Consider the following 7,500-nt stretch of genomic DNA (forward strand, 5'->3'; position numbering starts at 1 on the left):
GTACAATGCAACAGATTTCTCAATCACGACTACAATTTCACTTCACATAGTGCACCAAGAGATAGTTTCTCGCTTACGACCACACCGGCCTGAGTACGCCTGATCTCGTCTGATGCTCGGAAGCTAAGTCAGGGTTCGGCCTGGTTAGTACTTGGATGGGAGACCGCCTGGGAATACCAGGTGCTGTAAGCTTTTGTCAACTCTTTGTCCGTTTTTTCCCACAAGGCTGAAATATGTGCCCTTGCTTTGAAATAAGTAAGCAAGGTTAGTTTGTATTTCATCCAACAATCTGTGCTACAAATTATTTCTACAGTATATGCAATTTCTTCCACTTTTTGAGTGACACAAAGATGCTTATCTAAATGGTGAAAATGCAACAGCTGTTAATCAGACTCACTTTCACTTAACATAGTGCACCAAGAGATAGTTTCTCGCTTACGACCACACCGGCCTGAGTACGCCTGATCTCGTCTGATCTCGGAAGCTAAGCAGGGTCGGGCCTGGTTAGTACTTGGATGGGAGACCGCCTGGGAATACCAGGTGCTGTAAGCTTTTGTCAACTCTTTGTCCGTTTTTTTCCCACAAGGCTGAAATATGTGCCCTTGCTTTGAAATAAGTAAGCAAGGTTAGTTTGTATTTCATCCAACAATCTGTGCTACAAATTATTTCTACAGTATATGCAATTTCTTCCACTTTTTGAGTGACACAAAGATGCTTATCTAAATGGTGAAAATGCAACAGCTGTTAATCAGACTCACTTTCACTTAACATAGTGCACCAAGAGATAGTTTCTCGCTTACGACCACACCGGCCTGAGTACGCCTGATCTCGTCTGATCTCGGAAGCTAAGCAGGGTCGGGCCTGGTTAGTACTTGGATGGGAGACCGCCTGGGAATACCAGGTGCTGTAAGCTTTTTGTCAACTCTTTGTCCGTTTTTTCCCACAAGGCTGAAATATGTGCCCTTGCTTTGAAATAAGTAAGCAAGGTTAGTTTGTATTTCATCCAACAATCTGTGCTACAAATTATTTCTACAGTATATGCAATTTCTTCCACTTTTTGAGTGACACAAAGATGCTTATCTAAATGGTGAAAATGCAACAGCTGTTAATCAGACTCACTTTCACTTAACATAGTGCACCAAGAGATAGTTTCTCGCTTACGACCACACCGGCCTGAGTACGCCTGATCTCGTCTGATCTCGGAAGCTAAGCAGGGTCGGGCCTGGTTAGTACTTGGATGGGAGACCGCCTGGGAATACCAGGTGCTGTAAGCTTTTTGTCAACTCTTTGTCCGTTTTTTCCCACAAGGCTGAAATATGTGCCCTTGCTTTGAAATAAGTAAGCAAGGTTAGTTTGTATTTCATCCAACAATCTGTGCTACAAATTATTTCTACAGTATATGCAATTTCTTCCACTTTTTGAGTGACACAAAGATGCTTATCTAAATGGTGAAAATGCAACAGCTGTTAATCAGACTCACTTTCACTTAACATAGTGCACCAAGAGATAGTTTCTCGCTTACGACCACACCGGCCTGAGTACGCCTGATCTCGTCTGATCTCGGAAGCTAAGCAGGGTCGGGCCTGGTTAGTACTTGGATGGGAGACCGCCTGGGAATACCAGGTGCTGTAAGCTTTTTGTCAACTCTTTGTCCGTTTTTTCCCACAAGGCTGAAATATGTGCCCTTGCTTTGAAATAAGTAAGCAAGGTTAGTTTGTATTTCATCCAACAATCTGTGCTACAAATTATTTCTACAGTATATGCAATTTCTTCCACTTTTTGAGTGACACAAAGATGCTTATCTAAATGGTGAAAATGCAACAGCTGTTAATCAGACTCACTTTCACTTAACATAGTGCACCAAGAGATAGTTTCTCGCTTACGACCACACCGGCCTGAGTACGCCTGATCTCGTCTGATCTCGGAAGCTAAGCAGGGTCGGGCCTGGTTAGTACTTGGATGGGAGACCGCCTGGGAATACCAGGTGCTGTAAGCTTTTTGTCAACTCTTTGTCCGTTTTTTCCCACAAGGCTGAAATATGTGCCCTTGCTTTGAAATAAGTAAGCAAGGTTAGTTTGTATTTCATCCAACAATCTGTGCTACAAATTATTTCTACAGTATATGCAATTTCTTCCACTTTTTGAGTGACACAAAGATGCTTATCTAAATGGTGAAAATGCAACAGCTGTTAATCAGACTCACTTTCACTTAACATAGTGCACCAAGAGATAGTTTCTCGCTTACGACCACACCGGCCTGAGTACGCCTGATCTCGTCTGATCTCGGAAGCTAAGCAGGGTCGGGCCTGGTTAGTACTTGGATGGGAGACCGCCTGGGAATACCAGGTGCTGTAAGCTTTTTGTCAACTCTTTGTCCGTTTTTTCCCACAAGGCTGAAATATGTGCCCTTGCTTTGAAATAAGTAAGCAAGGTTAGTTTGTATTTCATCCAACAATCTGTGCTACAAATTATTTCTACAGTATATGCAATTTCTTCCACTTTTTGAGTGACACAAAGATGCTTATCTAAATGGTGAAAATGCAACAGCTGTTAATCAGACTCACTTTCACTTAACATAGTGCACCAAGAGATAGTTTCTCGCTTACGACCACACCGGCCTGAGTACGCCTGATCTCGTCTGATCTCGGAAGCTAAGCAGGGTCGGGCCTGGTTAGTACTTGGATGGGAGACCGCCTGGGAATACCAGGTGCTGTAAGCTTTTTGTCAACTCTTTGTCCGTTTTTTCCCACAAGGCTGAAATATGTGCCCTTGCTTTGAAATAAGTAAGCAAGGTTAGTTTGTATTTCATCCAACAATCTGTGCTACAAATTATTTCTACAGTATATGCAATTTCTTCCACTTTTTGAGTGACACAAAGATGCTTATCTAAATGGTGAAAATGCAACAGCTGTTAATCAGACTCACTTTCACTTAACATAGTGCACCAAGAGATAGTTTCTCGCTTACGACCACACCGGCCTGAGTACGCCTGATCTCGTCTGATCTCGGAAGCTAAGCAGGGTCGGGCCTGGTTAGTACTTGGATGGGAGACCGCCTGGGAATACCAGGTGCTGTAAGCTTTTTGTCAACTCTTTGTCCGTTTTTTCCCACAAGGCTGAAATATGTGCCCTTGCTTTGAAATAAGTAAGCAAGGTTAGTTTGTATTTCATCCAACAATCTGTGCTACAAATTATTTCTACAGTATATGCAATTTCTTCCACTTTTTGAGTGACACAAAGATGCTTATCTAAATGGTGAAAATGCAACAGCTGTTAATCAGACTCACTTTCACTTAACATAGTGCACCAAGAGATAGTTTCTCGCTTACGACCACACCGGCCTGAGTACGCCTGATCTCGTCTGATCTCGGAAGCTAAGCAGGGTCGGGCCTGGTTAGTACTTGGATGGGAGACCGCCTGGGAATACCAGGTGCTGTAAGCTTTTTGTCAACTCTTTGTCCGTTTTTTCCCACAAGGCTGAAATATGTGCCCTTGCTTTGAAATAAGTAAGCAAGGTTAGTTTGTATTTCATCCAACAATCTGTGCTACAAATTATTTCTACAGTATATGCAATTTCTTCCACTTTTTGAGTGACACAAAGATGCTTATCTAAATGGTGAAAATGCAACAGCTGTTAATCAGACTCACTTTCACTTAACATAGTGCACCAAGAGATAGTTTCTCGCTTACGACCACACCGGCCTGAGTACGCCTGATCTCGTCTGATCTCGGAAGCTAAGCAGGGTCGGGCCTGGTTAGTACTTGGATGGGAGACCGCCTGGGAATACCAGGTGCTGTAAGCTTTTTGTCAACTCTTTGTCCGTTTTTTCCCACAAGGCTGAAATATGTGCCCTTGCTTTGAAATAAGTAAGCAAGGTTAGTTTGTATTTCATCCAACAATCTGTGCTACAAATTATTTCTACAGTATATGCAATTTCTTCCACTTTTTGAGTGACACAAAGATGCTTATCTAAATGGTGAAAATGCAACAGCTGTTAATCAGACTCACTTTCACTTAACATAGTGCACCAAGAGATAGTTTCTCGCTTACGACCACACCGGCCTGAGTACGCCTGATCTCGTCTGATCTCGGAAGCTAAGCAGGGTCGGGCCTGGTTAGTACTTGGATGGGAGACCGCCTGGGAATACCAGGTGCTGTAAGCTTTTTGTCAACTCTTTGTCCGTTTTTTCCCACAAGGCTGAAATATGTGCCCTTGCTTTGAAATAAGTAAGCAAGGTTAGTTTGTATTTCATCCAACAATCTGTGCTACAAATTATTTCTACAGTATATGCAATTTCTTCCACTTTTTGAGTGACACAAAGATGCTTATCTAAATGGTGAAAATGCAACAGCTGTTAATCAGACTCACTTTCACTTAACATAGTGCACCAAGAGATAGTTTCTCGCTTACGACCACACCGGCCTGAGTACGCCTGATCTCGTCTGATCTCGGAAGCTAAGCAGGGTCGGGCCTGGTTAGTACTTGGATGGGAGACCGCCTGGGAATACCAGGTGCTGTAAGCTTTTTGTCAACTCTTTGTCCGTTTTTTCCCACAAGGCTGAAATATGTGCCCTTGCTTTGAAATAAGTAAGCAAGGTTAGTTTGTATTTCATCCAACAATCTGTGCTACAAATTATTTCTACAGTATATGCAATTTCTTCCACTTTTTGAGTGACACAAAGATGCTTATCTAAATGGTGAAAATGCAACAGCTGTTAATCAGACTCACTTTCACTTAACATAGTGCACCAAGAGATAGTTTCTCGCTTACGACCACACCGGCCTGAGTACGCCTGATCTCGTCTGATCTCGGAAGCTAAGCAGGGTCGGGCCTGGTTAGTACTTGGATGGGAGACCGCCTGGGAATACCAGGTGCTGTAAGCTTTTTGTCAACTCTTTGTCCGTTTTTTCCCACAAGGCTGAAATATGTGCCCTTGCTTTGAAATAAGTAAGCAAGGTTAGTTTGTATTTCATCCAACAATCTGTGCTACAAATTATTTCTACAGTATATGCAATTTCTTCCACTTTTTGAGTGACACAAAGATGCTTATCTAAATGGTGAAAATGCAACAGCTGTTAATCAGACTCACTTTCACTTAACATAGTGCACCAAGAGATAGTTTCTCGCTTACGACCACACCGGCCTGAGTACGCCTGATCTCGTCTGATCTCGGAAGCTAAGCAGGGTCGGGCCTGGTTAGTACTTGGATGGGAGACCGCCTGGGAATACCAGGTGCTGTAAGCTTTTTGTCAACTCTTTGTCCGTTTTTTCCCACAAGGCTGAAATATGTGCCCTTGCTTTGAAATAAGTAAGCAAGGTTAGTTTGTATTTCATCCAACAATCTGTGCTACAAATTATTTCTACAGTATATGCAATTTCTTCCACTTTTTGAGTGACACAAAGATGCTTATCTAAATGGTGAAAATGCAACAGCTGTTAATCAGACTCACTTTCACTTAACATAGTGCACCAAGAGATAGTTTCTCGCTTACGACCACACCGGCCTGAGTACGCCTGATCTCGTCTGATCTCGGAAGCTAAGCAGGGTCGGGCCTGGTTAGTACTTGGATGGGAGACCGCCTGGGAATACCAGGTGCTGTAAGCTTTTTGTCAACTCTTTGTCCGTTTTTTCCCACAAGGCTGAAATATGTGCCCTTGCTTTGAAATAAGTAAGCAAGGTTAGTTTGTATTTCATCCAACAATCTGTGCTACAAATTATTTCTACAGTATATGCAATTTCTTCCACTTTTTGAGTGACACAAAGATGCTTATCTAAATGGTGAAAATGCAACAGCTGTTAATCAGACTCACTTTCACTTAACATAGTGCACCAAGAGATAGTTTCTCGCTTACGACCACACCGGCCTGAGTACGCCTGATCTCGTCTGATCTCGGAAGCTAAGCAGGGTCGGGCCTGGTTAGTACTTGGATGGGAGACCGCCTGGGAATACCAGGTGCTGTAAGCTTTTTGTCAACTCTTTGTCCGTTTTTTCCCACAAGGCTGAAATATGTGCCCTTGCTTTGAAATAAGTAAGCAAGGTTAGTTTGTATTTCATCCAACAATCTGTGCTACAAATTATTTCTACAGTATATGCAATTTCTTCCACTTTTTGAGTGACACAAAGATGCTTATCTAAATGGTGAAAATGCAACAGCTGTTAATCAGACTCACTTTCACTTAACATAGTGCACCAAGAGATAGTTTCTCGCTTACGACCACACCGGCCTGAGTACGCCTGATCTCGTCTGATCTCGGAAGCTAAGCAGGGTCGGGCCTGGTTAGTACTTGGATGGGAGACCGCCTGGGAATACCAGGTGCTGTAAGCTTTTTGTCAACTCTTTGTCCGTTTTTTCCCACAAGGCTGAAATATGTGCCCTTGCTTTGAAATAAGTAAGCAAGGTTAGTTTGTATTTCATCCAACAATCTGTGCTACAAATTATTTCTACAGTATATGCAATTTCTTCCACTTTTTGAGTGACACAAAGATGCTTATCTAAATGGTGAAAATGCAACAGCTGTTAATCAGACTCACTTTCACTTAACATAGTGCACCAAGAGATAGTTTCTCGCTTACGACCACACCGGCCTGAGTACGCCTGATCTCGTCTGATCTCGGAAGCTAAGCAGGGTCGGGCCTGGTTAGTACTTGGATGGGAGACCGCCTGGGAATACCAGGTGCTGTAAGCTTTTTGTCAACTCTTTGTCCGTTTTTTCCCACAAGGCTGAAATATGTGCCCTTGCTTTGAAATAAGTAAGCAAGGTTAGTTTGTATTTCATCCAACAATCTGTGCTACAAATTATTTCTACAGTATATGCAATTTCTTCCACTTTTTGAGTGACACAAAGATGCTTATCTAAATGGTGAAAATGCAACAGCTGTTAATCAGACTCACTTTCACTTAACATAGTGCACCAAGAGATAGTTTCTCGCTTACGACCACACCGGCCTGAGTACGCCTGATCTCGTCTGATCTCGGAAGCTAAGCAGGGTCGGGCCTGGTTAGTACTTGGATGGGAGACCGCCTGGGAATACCAGGTGCTGTAAGCTTTTTGTCAACTCTTTGTCCGTTTTTTCCCACAAGGCTGAAATATGTGCCCTTGCTTTGAAATAAGTAAGCAAGGTTAGTTTGTATTTCATCCAACAATCTGTGCTACAAATTATTTCTACAGTATATGCAATTTCTTCCACTTTTTGAGTGACACAAAGATGCTTATCTAAATGGTGAAAATGCAACAGCTGTTAATCAGACTCACTTTCACTTAACATAGTGCACCAAGAGATAGTTTCTCGCTTACGACCACACCGGCCTGAGTACGCCTGATCTCGTCTGATCTCGGAAGCTAAGCAGGGTCGGGCCTGGTTAGTACTTGGATGGGAGACCGCCTGGGAATACCAGGTGCTGTAAGCTTTTTGTCAACTCTTTGTCCGTTTTTTCCCACAAGGCTGAAATATGTGCCCTTGCTTTGAAATAAGTAAGCAAGGTTAGTTTGTATTTCA

General features: G+C 42.8%; 20 non-coding genes and 1 pseudogene across 20 annotated transcripts; all 21 read left to right on the forward strand.

Moving 5' to 3' along the window:
- Positions 1-71: 71 nt before the first annotated feature.
- Positions 72-192, forward strand: LOC116361363 (uncharacterized; annotated as a pseudogene).
- A 241-nt stretch (positions 193-433) lies between these two features.
- On the forward strand, positions 434-552 carry LOC116361334 (5S ribosomal RNA). Its single transcript, XR_004207499.1, has one exon. It is a non-coding gene; the product is annotated as a 5S ribosomal RNA (ribosomal RNA).
- A 242-nt stretch (positions 553-794) lies between these two features.
- Positions 795-913, forward strand: LOC116361345 (5S ribosomal RNA). The gene has a single exon (XR_004207510.1). It is a non-coding gene; the product is annotated as a 5S ribosomal RNA (ribosomal RNA).
- Positions 914-1,155: 242 nt separating this feature from the next.
- LOC116361356 (5S ribosomal RNA) lies at positions 1,156-1,274 on the forward strand. The gene has a single exon (XR_004207521.1). It is a non-coding gene; the product is annotated as a 5S ribosomal RNA (ribosomal RNA).
- Positions 1,275-1,516: 242 nt separating this feature from the next.
- On the forward strand, positions 1,517-1,635 carry LOC116361364 (5S ribosomal RNA). Its single transcript, XR_004207526.1, has one exon. It is a non-coding gene; the product is annotated as a 5S ribosomal RNA (ribosomal RNA).
- Positions 1,636-1,877: 242 nt separating this feature from the next.
- LOC116361365 (5S ribosomal RNA) lies at positions 1,878-1,996 on the forward strand. The gene has a single exon (XR_004207527.1). It is a non-coding gene; the product is annotated as a 5S ribosomal RNA (ribosomal RNA).
- Positions 1,997-2,238: 242 nt separating this feature from the next.
- Positions 2,239-2,357, forward strand: LOC116361335 (5S ribosomal RNA). Its single transcript, XR_004207500.1, has one exon. It is a non-coding gene; the product is annotated as a 5S ribosomal RNA (ribosomal RNA).
- Positions 2,358-2,599: 242 nt separating this feature from the next.
- LOC116361336 (5S ribosomal RNA) lies at positions 2,600-2,718 on the forward strand. The gene has a single exon (XR_004207501.1). It is a non-coding gene; the product is annotated as a 5S ribosomal RNA (ribosomal RNA).
- Positions 2,719-2,960: 242 nt separating this feature from the next.
- LOC116361337 (5S ribosomal RNA) lies at positions 2,961-3,079 on the forward strand. Its single transcript, XR_004207502.1, has one exon. It is a non-coding gene; the product is annotated as a 5S ribosomal RNA (ribosomal RNA).
- Positions 3,080-3,321: 242 nt separating this feature from the next.
- LOC116361338 (5S ribosomal RNA) lies at positions 3,322-3,440 on the forward strand. The gene has a single exon (XR_004207503.1). It is a non-coding gene; the product is annotated as a 5S ribosomal RNA (ribosomal RNA).
- A 242-nt stretch (positions 3,441-3,682) lies between these two features.
- Positions 3,683-3,801, forward strand: LOC116361339 (5S ribosomal RNA). Its single transcript, XR_004207504.1, has one exon. It is a non-coding gene; the product is annotated as a 5S ribosomal RNA (ribosomal RNA).
- Positions 3,802-4,043: 242 nt separating this feature from the next.
- Positions 4,044-4,162, forward strand: LOC116361340 (5S ribosomal RNA). Its single transcript, XR_004207505.1, has one exon. It is a non-coding gene; the product is annotated as a 5S ribosomal RNA (ribosomal RNA).
- Positions 4,163-4,404: 242 nt separating this feature from the next.
- On the forward strand, positions 4,405-4,523 carry LOC116361341 (5S ribosomal RNA). The gene has a single exon (XR_004207506.1). It is a non-coding gene; the product is annotated as a 5S ribosomal RNA (ribosomal RNA).
- A 242-nt stretch (positions 4,524-4,765) lies between these two features.
- Positions 4,766-4,884, forward strand: LOC116361342 (5S ribosomal RNA). The gene has a single exon (XR_004207507.1). It is a non-coding gene; the product is annotated as a 5S ribosomal RNA (ribosomal RNA).
- Positions 4,885-5,126: 242 nt separating this feature from the next.
- On the forward strand, positions 5,127-5,245 carry LOC116361343 (5S ribosomal RNA). The gene has a single exon (XR_004207508.1). It is a non-coding gene; the product is annotated as a 5S ribosomal RNA (ribosomal RNA).
- Positions 5,246-5,487: 242 nt separating this feature from the next.
- LOC116361344 (5S ribosomal RNA) lies at positions 5,488-5,606 on the forward strand. Its single transcript, XR_004207509.1, has one exon. It is a non-coding gene; the product is annotated as a 5S ribosomal RNA (ribosomal RNA).
- A 242-nt stretch (positions 5,607-5,848) lies between these two features.
- LOC116361346 (5S ribosomal RNA) lies at positions 5,849-5,967 on the forward strand. The gene has a single exon (XR_004207511.1). It is a non-coding gene; the product is annotated as a 5S ribosomal RNA (ribosomal RNA).
- Positions 5,968-6,209: 242 nt separating this feature from the next.
- On the forward strand, positions 6,210-6,328 carry LOC116361347 (5S ribosomal RNA). The gene has a single exon (XR_004207512.1). It is a non-coding gene; the product is annotated as a 5S ribosomal RNA (ribosomal RNA).
- Positions 6,329-6,570: 242 nt separating this feature from the next.
- Positions 6,571-6,689, forward strand: LOC116361348 (5S ribosomal RNA). The gene has a single exon (XR_004207513.1). It is a non-coding gene; the product is annotated as a 5S ribosomal RNA (ribosomal RNA).
- A 242-nt stretch (positions 6,690-6,931) lies between these two features.
- On the forward strand, positions 6,932-7,050 carry LOC116361349 (5S ribosomal RNA). The gene has a single exon (XR_004207514.1). It is a non-coding gene; the product is annotated as a 5S ribosomal RNA (ribosomal RNA).
- A 242-nt stretch (positions 7,051-7,292) lies between these two features.
- LOC116361350 (5S ribosomal RNA) lies at positions 7,293-7,411 on the forward strand. Its single transcript, XR_004207515.1, has one exon. It is a non-coding gene; the product is annotated as a 5S ribosomal RNA (ribosomal RNA).
- Positions 7,412-7,500: the final 89 nt, after the last annotated feature.

The sequence above is a fragment of the Oncorhynchus kisutch genome, unplaced genomic scaffold, assembly GCF_002021735.2.
Source record: "Oncorhynchus kisutch isolate 150728-3 unplaced genomic scaffold, Okis_V2 scaffold654, whole genome shotgun sequence".
Taxonomy (NCBI): Eukaryota; Metazoa; Chordata; class Actinopteri; order Salmoniformes; family Salmonidae; genus Oncorhynchus; species Oncorhynchus kisutch.